General features: G+C 53.6%; 1 protein-coding gene across 3 annotated transcripts in view; it reads left to right on the top strand.

The window, feature by feature from the left end:
* Nucleotides 1–20,116, top strand: part of Tox2 (TOX high mobility group box family member 2) — a 126,960-nt gene that overhangs the window by 27,592 nt on the left and 79,252 nt on the right. The gene's annotated exons all lie outside the window — the stretch shown is intronic.

The following is a 20,116-nucleotide window of genomic DNA, read 5'->3' as shown; positions in this document are numbered from 1 at the left end:
GGCCGGCAGGCCCCTTCTCCACGTTAATCTCCTTTGCTAGCCTGCGGCCTCCCCGAGCTCCCCTCTGCTCCGGTGCGTCATGGAACCCTGGCCCGAGGAGGCAGCTCGGGCACAGTGGCGCCAGAGGCCCGCACACGTTCACAGAGGGGCTTCTCCAGCTTCTCCAGGTCCGGGCCGTTTTCCAGGGAGCGCCGGAGGTCTGGATGGGTGTCGGTGGAGATGAGATTGGGACGGGAGCCCTGGGCCTGGGTTCGCTCCCGCTCTCTCGGTGTCTAGCTGAGACTCGGCAGCTCACTTACCCTGCCTGTGAAGACGGTTGAGACCCTGTCCCCACCCCCCCCACCCCCAGAGGGCCCGTCTGGAAGGAGGCAGGGACGCTCCACGGCCTCCTCTCGATTCCCCATCCTCACCCCCGAAGCTTCGGCCACCGCTGCAGTCAGGCTGGACCCTTTCTCTGCCGCCTCCCTCATCAGAGCCGCCTGCGGCCGGCGTCTTCAGGGTGCAGTCACCTGTCCTTCCTGTCGCCGGGGGGCCTTCAGGACCCTCTTCCCAGGCCTCTCTGCCTCCACCCCTCCCCTAGAGTCTGCTCTCACTGTAGCGAGGAATCGCCGGGAGCTCCCGAGGTGCTCATCCCTCCCCAGACCCCTAAGCGCCTTTTGCTGGGTGTCCTCCTGACCCGCAGGGGTTGGGGGGCCATGCTGACACCCTTCATGTGCCCCTGAGGCTGGGGCGCCAGGCCGATCTCACTTTTTGCAGGTCTGCCTCCTCCGGAGTCCTGCCCTGTGCTCGCTGACCGAGCCGCCGGGCCTCTTCAGACCTCTCTGTCCAAACGTGCTTCCTTTACCCTCCACCCTGCTTGTTCCTGCAGGTAACATCATGGCTTCCCAGAAGCTTGCCCTGATTGCCCCCTCTCTCCATGTCATGGTCCTTCCCATCTGTGGTGACGCTTTGGAGGATGTCACCCATGGGCAATGCCCCTTTATTCTGATGCTTACTGGAAAGCCGGGGAGCACAGAGTGTCCACTGGGGAGAACTAATATGGGCAGCAATTGCAAGAACTCTCTGCGAGTTAAGGCCCTTTAGACTTAGACAGGATTAGAATCCTTGGTCTGTGGTGTGATGTGGCTGTGTGACTTTGGACAAGCCACCTAACCTCTCTGAGCTTGGAAAGTCATGACAGCTGACAAGGAGATACATCTAATAAATTTTCTCTTCCACTTGCTGGACACTAAGTGTCCCCAGTTGGAACATTGAAGTGACCCCTCTCCCATTTGCCCCAAGCAAAGCAAACACAAAGAGGGGCCAAGCGCAGTAGCCCCAGGGCCCTGCACAGAGGAACGCACCACACAACCCCAAGCAGGAACAAAAATAGCAGCCGTCAGGCAACCTGAGATGCGGAAGCCACGGGAAGAAGCCGCAGGCCAAGCGGATGTCAGCCGCCTCAGGTCCCCGCTGAGGTTCCTCAGATGTGCCGAGGCGTGCAGCCCCCACGCCCGCCCTGCCGGCTCCTCCAGCCACACATCAGATAAGCGGGTGGAAAAAGCGCCAGCTTCCTCCCTCTGGGGAGGGGTAATCGCTGTGCCATCTGTGGGCTGCATCGTCCCCAGTTGCCTCCCTGGTCCCCCCTCGCTTGCTCTGCCTGCCCGACCTGTCCTAGCTGACTGGGATGACATGGCCATTCCCACGTAGGGACTTGGCACAGGCTGTCCACTGCCTGGAATGTTCTCCCCGGGCATCTGCGGTCTCCCTCGGCCTTCCTGCAGCCTGTTCCTGTGACTTCCTTCCTGAGACCCAACTCCACCACCTGTTTCAGCTTGCAGGTCCTCCCGGTGCCCCACCTCGTCCACCCCTGCTTCTTCCCACAGTGCGAACAATCTTCGGAGAGCTGCTCACTTACTGAGAGCATTGCTTGTTTTCTCCAGAGATCTGTGTTCACTGCCCTTTTCCAGGTGGCCAGGACAGCACCTGGCACAAATAGGTGCTCAGCAAACGCTCTTCAGCACAGGGATGCGTGAGGTGTGAATAAGAACTGGCCTGCCTGTCATAAAGGGTTTGAGCTGGACTTGCAGGGCTGCAAGACTCAGGGGTGCATTCACTTTGTCACTGGGGATTCTGGCACCAGGATTCATCTGCTCTGACCAGAGGCTCCCACTGACCCTTGAAGTGACAGCTTTCTGGGACCAGAGAAGGTTCTGGAAGCCTCTGGTGCCTTGTAGGAGGGACCTTGCAACAGCCAAGTTTGTCTTTGAACCACATTATTCTGGGCTTGAATTCCAGCTCTACCGCTTCCAAACTGTGTGTGTTACCTCCACCTCTTTCTGTTTCAGTGTCCTCACCTATAAAATGGAGTAGATTATTCTGACCATACTTGAGTGATTATGCGGATTGCATGTCAAGGATGTAAGGTGTTTGGGTCATGGTAGATGGTCAGTAAGTGGCTGTTTGTTGAGCCCATTAATTGAGTAGATTAGTTAGATCAGGCTGGGTATGCTGCAGTGACAAGTAGCTCACAAAAATCTCAGTTGCTTATTGCAAGGGAGGTTTATTTTTGCTCTTCTACATGTCCCATGACAATCAGCAGAGAAGCCGGAGGTTGGGCTCTGCTCCCTGTAGTCACTCAGAGCTGCAAACTGGTCAGATCTTCCCCTTCCAGAAAATGTTGGTCTTACAGAGACCTGAGGATCTCACGTGTGCTTCTCTGTGCTTCCACCTAGAAGGGGTCACGTGGTTTCTGCTCATAGCCTATTGACCCCAACTAGCTCAATGACTAGGAAGCCCAGATCATGTGTCCCCTGTGCTAGGGAGGAGACCCCAATATTGGTGAGCAGCAGTAAACTACCACAGCAGGCACATCCTTCCCTGTCTTCTCCAGAGAAGAGAGGGGAACATGGGGAGTCTGAGACGCTGTCAATCAATAGCCTCCGTCAACTTACCTGCAGTTGACCGAGTGGTGTCCCTAAATGTATCCAGCTCCTAATCTCTGAAAACTGTGTTATCTTTATGTGCAAAAGAGGCTTTGCAGATGCCAGTAAGTTAAGGATCTTGAGGTAGGGAGACCATCTTGGGTTATCTGAATGGAATTACAAGGATCCTGACCAGAGAATGCAGGGGGCCTCAGAGCCGGGGGAGGTGATGTGAGCTTGGAGCGGTGTGTGCTTTGAAGATGGCGGAAGGGGCTGTGGACCAAGCCGTGGAATTGAGGAGAGAAGGAAGCACGTCTTCCTTTGGAGCCTCCAGAGCAACTTTGACCAAAGCCTGGTGAGACTGATTTTGAACTTCTGGCCTCCAGAACTGTAAGAGAATAATTGGTGTTATTTTAAGCCACCAAGTTTGTGGTGATTTGCTGCAGCAGTCACGGGAAACTATCACCTCACCTTAAATCAGAAAGTACTTTGAAACAAACCCAGTGCGCAGGAGCCTTCTCTGTCTTGTTGATTTTGCTTTTTACATCCCTCTGTCCTTCCTTTTGTGCAGAGTCCTCCCTTAATGTGGTCCCCACTTCCTGGGCCTCTCGTTGCCGGGGAGAGGGCCAGTCCTGGGGGTGTTCATCCAGCACCAACCCTCCCCTGCCTTCTGGAGGCTCTGGTGATGCTGCTGCAAAGACCTGTGCTCTGGGCAAAGGGCCTGGCACCATCCAGGAGGGACCCAGTTGACAGGAGAGTAGAGGCCCATTTGGAGAGGGTGAGGGATGGGACTGGGCAAATGAGCAGGGACCAGACCAAACAGGACCTAGGACCAAGTGCTCCTAAGGCCAGTAGCGAAGCCTTGGAGGAGTTTAAGCAGGGAAACCACCTGTGCAGGACTTAACACTGGGTTCTCCTGGTGTGTGGTTCGGCAGGAAAACCTGGTCTTTGTTCTCCCACCTTCTGAGGGTCCACCCTAGGCTAGACACCTCATGAACCCATTTATAGATGAGAAAACGGAGACTCAGAGGGTGTCCCATGGATTCTGTCCTCCATGTGGCTGCCTGAACCATCTTTCAAAATATAAACCACAGCATGTGAAAACCAGAGCATGTGACTCCCCCGCAAGTCCCTCAAGGGCTTTCCCCGGGATAAAATCCAAGTACCTTGGCCTGGCTCTAGGGACCTTTCATCTCATCCTTGACCCTGAGCCTCTGCCTATAGTGCTCCAGTCCCTCTGTTCCCATGTGACCTCGGGACTTTGCATTTGCTGTTCCCCACCTTGTGTCTGAAGTGCCCCTGATCACTGCCTGATGGCACCCCACTTCCTTCGGCGCTCGCCTCTGGAGAGAGACCTTGTCGAGCCTGTTTCTTTCCATTCCCCCTCTGCCCTTTCTTGTTTTCTGCTTGGCATTTATGACACTTTGAAGCCACTGTCTATTGGCATGCTCATTGCCTGCTCCTGCGGAGGACCCTGAGCCCTGTGGGGACAAGAACCATGTCTGCCTGGAGCCTCTGTGTCCCGGCCCTGAGGATGGGTGCAGAGGACGTGCGGAGCTCTGGGTCTCTAGGGTGTCCGGATGCTCCTGGACCTGCCTCCGAGGCGGACGTCCTGCCGGTGGGGACCATCTGAGGAGGGGCCGTGGGTGGGGGCGTGTCTGCAGGCACTGAATGACGCCATTCTGGTGACACCTGCTCTTAACCCACTCGCACATTCCCTGGCATTTTGAGCACCTGCTTGGCATCTCGGCCTCCCCAGGGACCCATGAGGGGCTGGGGAAGATGTCAGACTGTTCGCCTCCCAGGCCAGCCACTTAGAGCTGCGACACCTTCACAGCTTCCTTTACCTTTCTGAGCCTGTTTCTTCATCTGTACAACGGCGTGCAGAGGGGTGGGCTCCCAGGGAGGGACAGCACATTCATACCATTTCAGCCGGAAAATCCCTCATCTGACCCAGGATGCACGAGGCCCTGGGTGGGGTCCCCAGCAGTGCACACGCATGCGTGTGCACACACACACGAGGAGGAGGAGGAGGAGGAGGAAGATGAGGAGGAGGAGGAGGAGAAAACTCCTATATCCAAAATCCAGAGAGCCCCACAACCAAAAGTTGTTTTGTAGGCGTCCTGCCACCTCGGTTGGCCCAAAGCCTGCCCTGCCCTGTCGCCTGGCACTCTGTGCCCTGTGCGCGTGTCCACGGGTCTGTTCCCCTGTAGGACGAACGCGTTTGGTGGCAGGTATTACCCCACTGAAGCTGCTACGTCAGCTGTGGCGTCTTTACATCACTGCTTTTCTCAACTCCAAAGAGTCTGAGTTCCGCAGCTGCTTGGGTCCTGGCTGGTGCGAGCTGCCCCTGAAGCCCCTTCTGGAACCCCGGTCTCCACGGGGCCTGCAGCCTCTTCTTGCTTCCTCCTGGCGTATTTCTCGGCAGCCCACATCCTCTCCGTCACCTGGGGTTAAGTTGGGTTCTGGGGCCCCGGGGTCAGAGGTTAGAACTTGGGGTGAGGGTAACCTGGCTGCCCAGACATTTCTGCTATGAATTTACACGGGGAAAAGCTTTTTCTTATGAATCATCAGAAAAAAGAAATCAGAAGGAAGTGTGCGCGACCAAGGAGAGGAAATTAGGGTTTGTGGCCTGTGTGAGCCACCCCGCTCTGACTCCCGGCTGATCCCTTGCTCTTAGCAACGCTCATTCATCCCCGAGACTCTCAGTGCCTGATTCTGCAAAACCCCTGGGCTCTTGGGGTTTTCCTCTGGCTCCAAACCTGTGTCCATCTCAAAACTTCCCGTTCGAGTCTCTGCGTACTGTTTTATTCCTAATGCTTTACCCGGTGCGCCTTTTCGGCCTGCTCTGCGGGGAGTCCTGTTTCCTGGCCCCTGATCCTCACAACCACTTCTGCCTGGCTTCCTAGGCAGGCTCTGGTCTCATCTCCAAACCACTCCCCACCGGCAAGCCAGAGGCCACCGTCTCAACTGCAGCGCACAATCCAGGCCTCTGCCTCGGCTCCCCGGGGTGGCCCCGTTGGCCTTTAGTCCCCTCCCCGCTCCATACACAGGTCCTTTCCTCCTGCTCCGAGGCCTTCAGTAATATTCCCCTGCCTTCTCCCGTCCGTCCGCCTGGCTAATTCTGCTCATCCTGGGGAGGGCTGCTTAGAAGCCACCTCCCCTGTAGGGTCTTTTTATGCATGGCCCATCTCAAAGCCCCCGTGTACTTATCACTCACCCAGATTCTAACTCCTGCTCCTGTCCCCTGCTAGGCCACAGGCTTTAGGAGGTAAAGACCATGCCCCACAACTTGGGAACCATCCCCGGCATTAACAGCAGAAGGCTGTTTGCAGCAAGTCCGGGTGACTGGAGTCAAATAGGCAGTGCGGCCAGCGCGGGGACTCCTCAGCAGCAGGCAGTGGCCTTGGATCTTGTCTCCCCTACTCCTGACTGGCTCTTTGCCCAGTGGTGGCCGCCCTATTGCTTGCCAGTAAGCTGGAAGCTGGCTTCCATGTCGGAAGGGGTGTGAAACATCCTAGTTTCTTAATGGGTTTATCGCGTGTGCGTTTCTCCATTTGCCGTGAATCCAGCGTACGTCCCCCCAGCCTGCACGCGTTCCTTGGAATATTGCCTCTCGTGTGACTTTTCTGTTTGAATCTTGTGTCTTTTTGTCTATCGGCGTCTTGCTTTCTGTGTAATTTGACAGAGCCATTTCTACTTCGTATATATTAGCTGTCTTCGAGTCGTTGCTGATATTTTCTTAGTCTGATGTCCTTTTCATTTTGGTTTTATTGTGTTTCCTTCCACAGAAGATATTAATGCATATATATTTGAATCTGTCAATCTCTCTTCCTCTGCGACTGCTTCAAGGGCTGAGGACGTTATGCCGCCTCCACGGAGCTGATCAACATTCTCTTCTGTTTTCTGATTGTTGCTCTCTAATGTGCCTTTTTACACTTAACTCTTTAATCTGGCTGGAGTGTGATTTGGTGGGTGTCTCGTCTGGGTGTCTAGTGCGATGGTCCTTTACAGGATAACCCTGTTGTCCTCAATCTCTTTAGTAAATAATTGGTCTTTGTCTCTTTCTTTCTGAAAGGAGAGACAAAAATAGAGCAGTTCTTATGCAGCTGGCCTTGTCACTTTCTGGCCGTGTGACCCGTGAGCATGTGGGTCACATTGAGCCTGTCTTCTTCTCCGTGAAATGGGTGGTTACTCGCTCCTTCCCAGAGTTGTTGCGAAGATGGACTGAAATGCCACGCGCGAAGCACATCACACTGCTCCTGGCGTGGAGTCCACGTGCCCTTTGTCACGGCGTTTCCATGGCTAGTGGGGGTGTGGTGCAGTTCCGTCGCTTGCCTGGGTCTGTTCTTGTTTCAGTGAATCGGAGTTCTCGCTTTATGTCACCACCGCATGGAGTTCATTGTTGCGTCATAGAATGTTTTACTTCCTGGTCAAGCCAGGCACCCCTTCCATCTCACTCTTGGAATGATGCTTTCAATTCTCACCTGTAGTGTGTTCCAGGGCTCGTTGGTTCCTCTGTCCCCCTCCTCACTGTCCCCTACCTCCCAGGGGACTTGGAGCTGCTCCTCTTCCCCAAAACACATGCCAGGATTCGCTCCCTCCCAGCTGCCTGGCCTTGGTGCACTCTGGCCCTCTGCTGACCCAGAATTCCCTGGGGACTTGTCCTGTGTTCCAGGTCCCCCTCAGAGTTTGGCTCCTGCATGGGGACATCATGGGGTGGGCGGTCTGGTCTGGGACTGGGGAGAATAGGTTGCTGTCCACGTCCTTCAGCTTTGATAGTGACCAGGTCCAACCTGCTTCTCCTGGAAGCATAGGCTCAGGGGATAGCAGGTCGTAACTTGTGACCTGCTGTGGTCAATAACTGTGGGCCGTCTACTAGCCCTGGCCTCAGTGTCCCACGGGAATACTGAAAAGTCTCTGACACCTGGCCACCATGACACTGCATGATTTTCCTTAAACTGGGTGACTCTGTTGTGAAGTTGAGTTAGAATAACTCACTGGCACATGCTGTGCCTTAGAATGCAATTTGCTCTGTTTTCTGAGAGAGAAGATCTGTTAGGACAGGGACACCCACCCCCCACCCACTGGATCTCCAAGACAGAGCCTGGATCTGGGGCACAAGGGCTCAGTGGTCAAAACCAGAGAGGGGTGGCCCTGGGCCTGGGCAGGTGCCTGGGGTGAGGGGGAAGCTGGCCTTTCTGGCCCACGGCCACACAGAAGCTGAGTGCAGAGTCCAAACTTGAACCCAGCTTGCTTCCAGGGTGGAACCGCGCCAACGTTCTCTCTGCTGCTGCTCCAAAGGCTGATTTTAATGTGGCACTTTAAAAAATATATCAGCAGTGTTTACAAACACCGTTTCCTGTGTTATCTGATACTCACAGAAGGAAGCGAGCTGGGTCCTTAGTCTGTGTTAGGTTTTGGGGTTAGATGCAGAAGTGCCAAGTTCGGGTGACCTAGAAAAACCTTTCTAGGTCAAATTACAATTTCAAAAGATTGTTTTTTCTTTTCTTCTCTTTTTAAACCGCCCCACGACCCAGCACTGTCGTTGACATATCTCCCTGCCACCACTGCAAGCCCTTGTGCGTGATGGAGGGCTTGGTTTGTAATGCTGGGGAGAAAATAGCTGCCAGATCACCTGCTCTTCACTGTCTCATTTGCTCTTGCTGTCCCCGCTGTCCCATGCCACAGCCCCACTCCATGTACGCTCAGGCGGCTTTTAGTTGATTGTCTTTGGCAAGAATCACTTTTGGGACTTGTTCCCAACTGCTCAGAAGATAGATCATTGTTAGGCACAAATATTGGCAGTGCGGGGCAACCCAGGGCTCTAGACCACTGACCGCAGTCTCTGGGAAGCGGCCGGGAGTTGGACAGTTCCTCACGTGGGAAGGAACGGAGCAGGACCCCAGAAGGGGCTTAGTCTTGCTCTGGGAGCAGGGGCTCTGCAGTGTGACTTCCTGGTTCTGCATCCTGATTCTGCCACTTACTAGCTGTGTGGCCTTGGGCGAGCTGCTTACCTTCAATTGACCTCAGTTTCCCCATCTGTGAAATGGGAGCCCTAGTCATGCTAAATTGCTCCACAGGATTTTAAGGCTTACCTGAATGAATCTTCTCAATCAGTGAAGAGTACCTGGCAGGTAGCAAGGTCTGTGTCCAGGTCACACAAGTTCATTACCCTGAATAATCCATCGAAGCTGTGTGGGCGCTGTGGCACGTGGCCAGCTCCTCCTCGGGCCTGAACACTTGTTCTGCCAGCTGGTGGCTGCTCGCGCCGCAGCTGAGGCTCTTCTCCCCAGGTACTGCCTGTGGCGCTCCCCGGCAGACTTCTGCCTGTGGATTTCGCCCTCAGTGTCTCTGGGGAACCTGCTCTAAAACAACAGGTGACCATCTGTTGCTGAACGGATTTCGATTTCCATTTTAAAACACACGTTTGTTTTATATGCTTGTGTTTCCAAAGCTTTGGGAGGACTGGCCTTGGGGTTCCCAGCCTCCCCATCTCTGCGCATGCTCTTCCTGCCTTGGTGATCTCCACCAGCTCCGGGGGGAAGCTCCTCCCCATTCTCCAGGTGGGAAGAAGGAGGCTGGGCTCCAGGGTGAGGCACAAAATGGAAACCGAGGGACCGCTGAGGGACCCCCAGAGCGCCTGCTTCAGGCCCTCTGGGTGCAAACGAGGAAACCAGGTCCAGGTGCCCTCCTTTCACCCCTTGGGACCTCAGGACATGCTGGTCCTAGCGGACACTCTTGGGGCAATCTGTTATGGCACTTTGGTCCTCTCGATGTGTTAGTAAGTGTCCCCAGAACACTTACCAGTGTTCTGGCCTGACAGTGACCGTCAGCAGTGGCTTCCTGGAGAGGACAGCATGGGAGTGCAGTGAGCATTAGCTGCGTGGAAGGGGAGGAGAAAGGCGTTTCAGAGGAGATCTGGCCTGGCAGGGTCTGCCCTGGACGTGGCGCAGGCAGGAGGCCGGAGCCATCTTGGAATGGCAGACGTGGGAATGTGCCGGATGGGAGGCAGGCTGGTCTGGATGGTCGGGCTGGCGGGGCAGATTCTCACGTGCCTTGAAGACTGCAGTGAGGACTTCGGACTCTGCCTCCGTGGGGGAGTTGGGGCGTGGCAGAGTGACCTGGGCAGAACCACGTGGAGGCCTCGTCTGTCATGGGTCCCTCTGGCCCCTCACTGACCAGCTGACGCTCTGTAAATAACTGTGCACTAAGTGGGTGGATGAATAAGGGCAGGGAAGATGGTGCTGGAGAGTGGGTGCCAGCTTTAGTGTGGGGAGGGAGTGGGAGCAGGGCTGTGGGCCCCCATCTTCCTTCCACCCCAGCTCCTGAGAGGCCCGTTGGCATCAGAGTAGACAAGACTAGGGACCAGCTGAGAACACACATGTTGGGCTCTCCCAGGGCAGAAGCCAGGTGGAAGGCCACAGAGTCATGAACCCAATCTGATGGGGTCCCGGCCTGCCCCTGGGGCGCTTCCTCTGGGTCCGCCCTGCCAGCTTCCCAACCCCAGCTCCCTCCAGCACGGGCTGTGGCCCCCTCGGATCCATTCCCCTCGCAGCGGCCAAATGAAAATGTTTGTTGAAAACAACATGTGCATAATTAAAGCTTAATGAGCGCTTGTCTGTTTGGAATGTGCAATTAGATTTATAATCGGGGATGGGAGCTAGCTCCAAATGTCTTTAAATGGAGCTGAGAGAGAGGATGATTTTTGCCATAAATCTGTGGTAATGCAGTCGCTGTGAGTTACCAGTGGCAGCACCAGGAAGGAAGCACAGGCTGCCAGGCTGTTCCACTGGGCTGCCCTGCCCAGGGCCCTGTTGGCAGCGGCGGCTGGCCAGTACCCTGTGGTGGGACCCAGTGGCCTTGGAGTGGATCTGCTCTGGGTTGGAGCTGGAGCTCCTGCAGGCTCAGAGCTGTGGTTGAACCCCTGTCTGGAGATGGGTGACTGGTGCTGAGTCCCACTGCCCTGGCCCCTGGGTGACTTGGCCAAGCCAGGAACCCCAGGTGCACTCATGCTGGCCTGCAAGCTGGCAGCAGGGCAGAGCCTTGGACTGGGATGTGACCCCTATTTTATTCCCTGCCCTGTCCCGTCACTCAGCGCGCAGAGGATGTCAGTTAGCATTTCCCCGAATGAATGAATTCCCCTTTACCAGACTGTTGCCTTAAACAAGTCTCTCTCCCTCTGTGGGCCTCAGTTTCCCCATATGCACACAGAATTGGACTTGGCTGTTGCTGATGTTGGCTCTTCTGTGTCCACGGTTCTGGATCTGGAACAGACAGTGGCTGGGGCCGCATCCAGACCATTGCTGTCCAATAGAGATGTAATGCAAACCACGTGTGTGGTCATCAGCGTAAAAGACCCAGGAAGAACAGCTTTCACGACGCTTTTCCTTAGCACAGGCATCGCAGTGTCCCGCCGACATGGGAGCAGGATCAGGCGTTGGGGCGTCTTGCATTCTGTTTGTTCTGGGTCTGGAGCTCCTCTGCTCAGTTTACCCTTACCCACGTCCTAGCGTGGGCGGGCCGTGTTTCAAGCACTCAGTGGCCACGTGGCTGGTGCCCACCATTCTGGACAGCACATGTCTAGAAGGAGCACTGTTAGAGCCAGGCCAGGCCACTTCTGAGAAGTGGGCAGAGTGATCTCACCTTCCAGAGGAGCCAGGAACCTGGTGGCACTTGTCCCTGGTAATGACTGCCTATTTTTGCTTTACCTCTTGATGTCTTTTATTGACTAGAAACAAGTGACACCAACTCCTGTCAGCAGTGGGGACAAGGGTCCTGCTGAGACCTACAGCACTGGGCTTGCTCACAAGGCACATCCCTAGCCGCTCTGGCAGGCTGGGCCCAGGCTTACCTCCCTCCTTCTATGAGTGGATAAGGCTCAGGCTCAAGGGTTGGGAGGTCACCTGCTCTGGGTCACACAGCCTGTATGCAGTCAAGGTGGGAACCCAGTGTGGACTTTTGGGGGCCAACATCCTGGACTTCAGACTCAGCCTGGGCATGGCCTGTGTGGCCTTGGGTGGATTCCTTAACCTCTCTGAGCCTCAATCATAGTGCTGGGTTTCCAAGTGGGCAGAATAAGGATGCCCCAGCAAAGCAAAAACATCCATCAGGAGCAAAACATTATTGGAGAGAAAATTATATTTGATATGTCAGGAGCAAAGTCTAAAAGCCATCATCATGGGAAACAGGAAACCCTCAGGTGGACTTTCTGACAGACCTCCATTGAATCTCAAATCCCTTACAGTGGGCAGAGGGCTCAGGCCTCTTTTGCAGGCTTAAGACCTCAGAGACTTGTGGGAAGCACCTCAGTTTCTTCATCCACAGAAGAGAGGGAGTTCCAGCAACTTGACAGGCTTGTTTTGAGGATTAAATAATAAAATAAGAAAGAGTTCAGTCATCGAGTGCCTTCCTCCACTGCTGGGCTATGTGCGAAGCACTTCCCATATTTTAACTAATTTAACCCCGTGGCAGTCATACCCATTTTCCTGATGAGGAAAGTGAGGCCCTGTCATTTAGTTAAAGCAATAGTTCCATGGGATGAAAGCAGTAAGCCCAGGACTCGAGTCTGGCAGCCCTGCACGGGGGCCGTGCTTGTGACCTGGGTGCTCTTGCACTTGGCGGGTGGTGAGGGCCTGGAGCTGGGCACGCGGGCTGGTCTGTGTGAGCCGGAGGCTTCCCAGGCCCGTGGCTCGCTCTGGTCCTCTTCATCCTGCAGCCCCGCCGCCCCGCCCCGGCGTCTCCCTGGTCCTGATGCGTATCTCACGTGAGCCTCTCACGTGAAACCGCACGCTCAGCGGGGCCCACGCTGCAGCTGCCACCTTCCCTGCCTCTGTCTTTTGAGCTGCGCTTTATCTGTGCAGCGTGAGCGTTCTCACAGCCCGCGAGGGGCCGGCAGGAGCAGGACCTGCTGCTTTGATTGTTTCCCCTTTAGATCTCCGTGAGGCGCATCTCTGGGGCTCTGTGACCAGCTGGGCTGAGGGCTGTGCATCGTTGGTCTTTGATCTATGTCTCTGTGCAGAGGGGAGGAGCAGCAGCTTCTTCAGAACAACTGTTGCTTTGGTACCTGGGGTCAAGGCCAAGTTCAGGAGGGCTGACTGGCTTTCGGCAAGCTCCCAACCACCCTGGGCCTCGCCTTGCTCATTTCTACTGTGGGCTGGTTGTGGCAGCCTTGGGGTTCCAGTGAGGTGACAGGGCACAGCTCCAGGGTAAGGAGCTGGGCACACAGGCTGGTCTGTTTGAGCCCGAGGCTTCCCAGGCCCGTGGCTCACTCTGGTCCTCTTCATCCTGGTATACAGTCGGTGCTCACTGGCCGTGCTCCTAGCAGCCTTCGATGTCACGTTCGATGTTCTTTGCTGTCTGCTTTCTGTGTGTCCTGCAGCCTCCCAGTCACTATCTTCAGGGTGCCTCCTCCTCGCTCTGTGCTAACCTCATCCTGGCTCTGGTCACAGGTGTCAGATGAGGCCAAATTTAATATCCGAATCAAGAAGCCGAATTCCTTGCTGTATGTCACACGGCTCGTCTTTCCAAATCAAGCGAGAGCTGGTCTTTGCAGCACCTTGGAAGCCTGAGTCCTGGGATAGGACATTCAGAAGTCGGAGGCTCTGGGGCTGGGTGTCCCCAGCTGTGGACCCGTGGCCGTTGGAGTAGGGCGCCTACGGATCACTTGGCTTTCAAAGGCTGGGTGATTGCAAAGCTGTTACTGGCCCGTCAGAATGGACCTTAAACTGGTTTTGTGATCATTGGTTTTGTGGCTTAGGACACAGAATGTGGACAGAGACTGGCCCATCTCCTCCTTTGCAGAGTTAGAGAACAGGCAGGAAGCTGAGGGACTGTCCGTGTCGCTGGAGACTCGTGAAGGCAGGGCTGTCCCCATCTCTCTGGTGTGCCTGGCATGGAGCCCAACACCTGGCATAGCACTCACTAGGTACCAGTGGACCAATGGCCATTGCCCACTCTGTGACCTCCTGTCTCTTTGCTTTTATCTCTTTTCAGTGTCTTGTGGTTATTTACTCAAGTTTTTGAATTCCCAGGGGGCCAGTGACAGTATTCACTTATTATAAATGCCCAGTGGTTGGGAACCTGTTCCTTGGCACATAAGGGTCCTTGTACGTGATCCAGCAAAGGCAGTGGCTGATCTCACTGTGCTTCATCACATTCCAGTTAGATCTTAGAAGCAGAAGCAGAAGGAGTCGGGCGAAGACGTGGAGAAACAGGTCAAGGCAGAGGGGCTGACCTTGGACAGAAGGGAGGTGCCGCACCTTTCAGACTAAGGGAAAGAAGTCAGGAGGGTGTGAGGCAAATATCTGGGGAGGGCTAAGGAGCAGGGGGGACGGCCGATGGCCTCGGTGTTCAGAGATGTGGGAGACAAGGTCGTCTGCTAGATGGAGGGGTGGGGACTGCTAAGGGGTCATGAGTTCAACAAATAATGACAAAAACAGGGAACACTTACTCAGCATTTGCCAAGAAGAGTTAACTCTATTAGACATTGTTACAGACATGAACTCACAGCAGATGGCTGTTAACAGAGATTATGAACCCTGGGAGTTGGGAACCGTTCCTGCCATGTCCCTGCCCCACACGTGAGGAAACTAAGGCAAGAGGGGCACACAGCCAGTATGTGGTGGAACCAATACTCAGACTCAGGAGTCTGTATGACATAGTGTGTCACACTATGCAGAAGCGAACCAAGTCCAAAGCTGATCTTAGAAGGACCCAAGAATATGGATTTATAAAAACAAGACTGTGAGATGGAACATTTTGCCAGAGAAAATGTGAACCTAGGAAGAGTTGGATTTCAGTAAGTAGAGAAAGGAGGAGAGTGTTCTTGGTTGACAAAGGGGCAGTGTGCCAGGGAAAGGGCACAATGTCAAGGACTCTGGGAGCTGAGGCTCGGGACTGCTTGCCGTGGAGGGTCCTGGATACAAGCCTAGGTGAGGTGCAGTCCCAGGCAGGGATTTGATCTGAGGAGTGAAGTGAGGACCCGAAGGCCACTGGTGAGAGTCAGGGGGAGGATGGGTCAGTGGAGGGGCGGAGCAGAAAGTTCTGTCACGTGATTGGATCAGGGGATGCAGGAGGAAAGGAGTCCAGAGTCCTGTAGGCATCCTGACGTGATTGGGTGGAAGGTCCCACCTTCTGTATGATAAGGGAGTGCAGGAGAAGTAAGTCCATGCACATGTCAGGAGCTCAGGGTGGGAGGTGTCGAATTCAAGGTGCCAATAAGCCAAATGGGAGAGACGTGTCCGAGGGAAACTGCACATTGAGATTTGGAGATGACTTAGCTAAAGATGAAGATTTAAAAAAAAAAAAAAAAAAAAAAGATGAAGATTTAAGAGTTGGTGACATGTTGCAACCCTGAGAAACCATGACATTATCCAGGGAAAGTGTACCTAGAGTAACAGAAAATACCAGAAAATACCCACTTATCTGCCCACCAACCCACTCATTCCTTCATTCTGTCTACCAGTCACTTGCCCATCCAGGCATCTCTCTGTGCATCCAAACCCAGCCATTCATTTGTTTATCTTATCCCCCATCCCAATAATCTTCCCGTACACCTTTCACTTAACACTCATTCAGCTGTCTTCTCATCCATCCATTCATCTGCTCCTTCCTCTCATCCCAGACATCTAATCTAGCTCCCCATGTACTCACCCACCCATCCATGCTTTCCATGTGTCCATCCATGCATCTATCATCCTTCTATCCACTCATCATCCATCCATCCATCATTCCTTCATCCCATTCATAAACCATCTCATTAACAATTAAGAGCTTATACTGATTACATGTTGAAATTATAACATTGCAAATATGTTGGAATGAATACATCATTAAAATAATTTCTCTTGTTTATGTTTACTTTTTAAACTATAAATACTAGAAGATTTAAAATTCCACATAGCTCACATTTATGACTTACATTACATTTCTATTGGACAGTGCTAATTTATACCATCCATCATCCATCTATCCATCCATCCATCATCCATCCATCTAGCCATCATCCATCCATCCATCATCCATCATCCATCTATCCATCCATCCATCCATCCATCCATCCATCATCCATCCATCTAGCCATCATCCATCTATCCATCCATCCATCCATCCATCATCCATCCATCTAGCCATCATCCATCCATCCATCCATCATCCATCATCCATCCATCCATCCATCATCCATCATCCATCTATCCATCCATCCATCCATCCATCATCCATCCATCTAGCCATCATCCATCCATCCATCCATCATCCATCATCCATCCATCCATCATCCATCCATCCATCATCCATCCATCTAGCCATCATCCATCCATCCATCTAGCCATCATCCATCATCCATCTAGTCATCATCCATCCATCTAGCCATCATCCATTCTTCCATCAATCCATCATCCATCCATCCATCCATCTATCCATCTGCATTCATCCATCTATCCATCATTCATCCATCCACCCATCCATTATTCATCTATGTATCCACCCATCCACCCTCTCATTCATCCCATCATCTATTCCTGTTACCCCTTTCATGTGCCCACTTACCACACATGTCCATCCCACAGATATTTAGTTTATATCCATCATGAATCAGTGGCTCCATGGGTGAGAGGAACAAGGAAACTGAGGCCTGGAGCCATGAAGGAACTTGCCCAGAGGAGGAACAGAGGGAGCTGGGCTCTGACTCTAAGATCAGGGCTCTTTCCCTCTTCACTTGGCCATGCATTTATGCTATGTTTCCTTTAAGATGAAACAAAACCAAAAACATCCTTGGGGGCAGGGAGAAGATGGTGTGCTTAGGTTGGGGGATGACTATTGGAGTAGGGGCCCAGGATCCCCGCTCGCCGATGGGAACCACACAGTGTAGGGGAGACCGACGTTTTAGAAGCCTCCGTGAGCCGTGTCCCTGGTGGCCGTCATGAAAGGGTTATCCCCACACATTCGATATTTGCAAAAATGTGGGTTCTTTCAGATTCCAAAACTCATTTCCATGACAAAACTCTTGGGAAGAGAAGATGAAGGCCTGGCTTTTGCAGCACAATCTTCCAGCTGTAATGAGGACTGAAGATGGCAGTGGGAAAAGGAATTATAATTAGAATATGAAATGGGGAAAATTAATCTATTCCAGTCAGTGGCGAGAGGATGTTCTCCTGATGTTTCATGGCAATTCTTAGGCTGTTGTTTCTGCCTACATTTTTTTCCTTCTCATTTTATAGCATGCAGAAGGTTGTGTGGTGTGAAAAAGGATTTTTGGCTGAGAGGTTGATAAATTGTGAAATAGGCGCGGGGTTTCTGTTCCTGTGTGCCTTCGCTTTGCACGTCTCTGTGTGCACGTGGGGCGTGTGTCTGCGTCCACCCTGGTGTGGTTACACCTGCGGTTCAGAGGCATGGTGTGCCTGCACGTGTCTGCCGACGCTCCTCTCCTGCGTGTGCCCGTTGTGTTGTGCACCAGCCACGTTCAGCGTCTCTGAGGCATGCGCGCTTGTTCTGCCCTGACGTTGGTTTGTGCAGGTTGGTGTCACCCGTGGCCATGGGACATGTGTGCCTAAGTGCTTGGTTTATGGTGCGTGTGCGTGCTTGTGCACACTGCATAGGTCACATGCCTTCGTGTTCACCTCAGCGTCCACTGGGTGGGTGTGACACGTGTCCCATCTGTGCACATGTGCAGGGTAAGGCCACCCTGCTGTGTCTGCAGGAAGAGGCAACTCTGCGACCTCCTCCTTGGCTTACAAGTTCTTTCCCAGAAAGAGTCCCCTGCAGGGAGGGCTAAGGGTAATCCCCAGGCCATGCGCACTAGCAAGTCCTCCTTAGATGCCAGCTGGACAAACGAGTGAATGGAGTGTCACCAGAGTCACACCTGGAGACCTCCCAGGAGTCCGCTATCCCAGCCCCTTGCCTATTCCACGCTGCTGGCTCCTGCGACTCCCAGTCCAGGGTCTTCCTTCAGAGGCCAGAGCCCACCGCTCACAGTAGGCAGTTCCTCCCTCTCCTGAGCCGCGGACGCATTGTCAAGCAGCTGTTGTGGGCTAGGCCCTGGGCTAATGGTTGGCTGCATGGAAGGATCCAGATGGGCCTTGGTCTCTGCTGTGAAGGGCTCACAGCCTCATGGGGAGGTGGAGCAAGAGAAAGCAAAGCAGAAAATGACACTTGAGCCCCGTCTTCCCTCCAGTGTGTGACCTTTGGCAAGGCTACCCTCCTCCAGGGAAAAGAACTTTCTCCGTCAGGCTGTTGTGTAGCTCAGATGAGATCCTCTCTGTGAAGCCATCTCTCTGTCCAGGTGTATTCCTGCGTTCGCCAGCTCTGTGTCCACTGCCCTCTGTGCATGTCAGGAGTGTTTAACAAGTGGCAACTGTTACACAGGTTTTGAGGACACCTTTCTTCTCTGTTCCTTTGTCACATCTTGTTATGCTTCTAACTAAACCTTCCCTTGGTTCCTACTGCCCAGTTAAACTTCATCCTCCTCCATTTCCAGTTATTCTGTTAGGATAGATTTATACAGTATGTATCCTTTTTGAAAAGATTTTGCTTTTATCAAAGCTGGCTCAGTGGCCATGGTGACAAATCAAGTGGTTCCCAGGAGCTTTTGTTGGAAGTTTTTCCACCCTCCCCAGTTCCTAGTCCCTTTCCTGATGCCAGCCTCTGCCAGTCATTGATGTTCAGAGGTGACCAGGACTCAGCTCCAACCCCCACATTACTGCTACGCTGGGGCATGTGACAGATGTGGAACAGACTGGGCCGTGAGAGGGACAGCGGGAGGAGGCGGTCCTCCTGCAGGAAGTGGCCTGAGCAGGCCTTGTGGTCTGGTGGGCAGAACCCTGCACGTGGGGTCAGTGTCCTGACTTGAGGTGTGGCACAGTCTTTTCTTTTGCTGATCATCAAGAACACTGCCCATCTGTGCTGTTGAGATGTGTAGCCGGGTTCCACTTGCTCGATGGAAGCCTGGCCTGTTAGGAACTCTCTGCTTGTCGGAATTGGCTCCTTTACTCGTTCATTAAGCATCTACTCTGGGCCACGCGCTATTCTCAGAGCTTGGGAGGCCTCCGTGTACAGGCAGACTAAGATTCCTGACTCTCGGGAGCCTCTAATTTAAAAGGGGAACCCAGCTGTAAGCAAAGAACGTGGTATTTTTAGTCAGTTTCTTTTGCCTCTCTGACCAAAAGAACTTGACAAGAACAATTTTTAGAGGAGGAAAAGTTTATTTGAGGTTCAGAGGTCTCAGTCCATAGATGGTCAGCTCCATTTCTCTGGGCCCAGGAGGTGAGGCAGAACCTCATGGCAGAAAGTGTGGAGAAGCAAAGCAGCTCGGGACACGGTAATCAGGAAACAGAGAGCTCTGTTCACCAGGACAAAATATAAAGCCCAAAGACATGACCCCAGTGACCCACCTCTTCCAGTCACTCCCTACCTGGCGACGGTTACTGCCCAGGTAGTCCATATCAGTGGATTAATGTGCTCAGCCGGCCAAGGTACGCTCCCTCCTTAGTACGGAACTCCAGGTCCTGATGGGAAGAATTATGTCCTGACATAAAGCACTTTCCAGGACGCACGAGAAAGTTGGGGGCAGGGCAGCATGCTGTCAGTGTGGGGGAGCTGACTGTAACACGGACATGTGCAGACTGTCTCGGGGACCCCAGGAAGCTGGGAGGTGCACTTCCTCAGGGGAGGGCAGCAGGTGACCCGGGGAGGGGTACAAAGGAGGATTCTCACCGCATTGCCATTTGTACTTTTGGAGTTTTTCACCATGTAAATATATCCTAATAAATTGTTCAATTTAAAAAATGGCCAGCTGTCCCCAGTGCTGAGCACTGGCTGCAGATGGCTCACAGTGGGTCCTCTGGATATTGTCCCTGGCCCAGTGCGGGCCACCTTGCTCAGAAGGTTATATCTCCCCATATCCCCCAAGGGCCACCCATAGCCAGTGACCAGTTTGCAGAGACCACAAAAGGCCACCCCTTGCTCCAAGCTGGGACTCACTCTGCAGTGCAGTTCACACCCTAGAGCTGCGAGAAGCGAGTCTCCAACTGATCCTGTCCTCACTGAGCTCCACCACTGCCCTGTCCCCTGCCCTCCCTCACAGGTGACGCCTTGAACCCTTGCCTCAGGCTCTGCTTCTGGGGAAGACACCCCTGGGAAGGAGGGGACCACCTGGAATCAAACAAAGGGCAGCACAGGTGATGGGTCCAGTCACATGCTCTAAATCGCGACAC

The sequence above is a fragment of the Sciurus carolinensis genome, chromosome 2, assembly GCF_902686445.1.
Source record: "Sciurus carolinensis chromosome 2, mSciCar1.2, whole genome shotgun sequence".
Classification (NCBI taxonomy): domain Eukaryota; kingdom Metazoa; phylum Chordata; class Mammalia; order Rodentia; family Sciuridae; genus Sciurus; species Sciurus carolinensis.
This window is presented reverse-complemented; position numbering and strand designations above follow the sequence as displayed.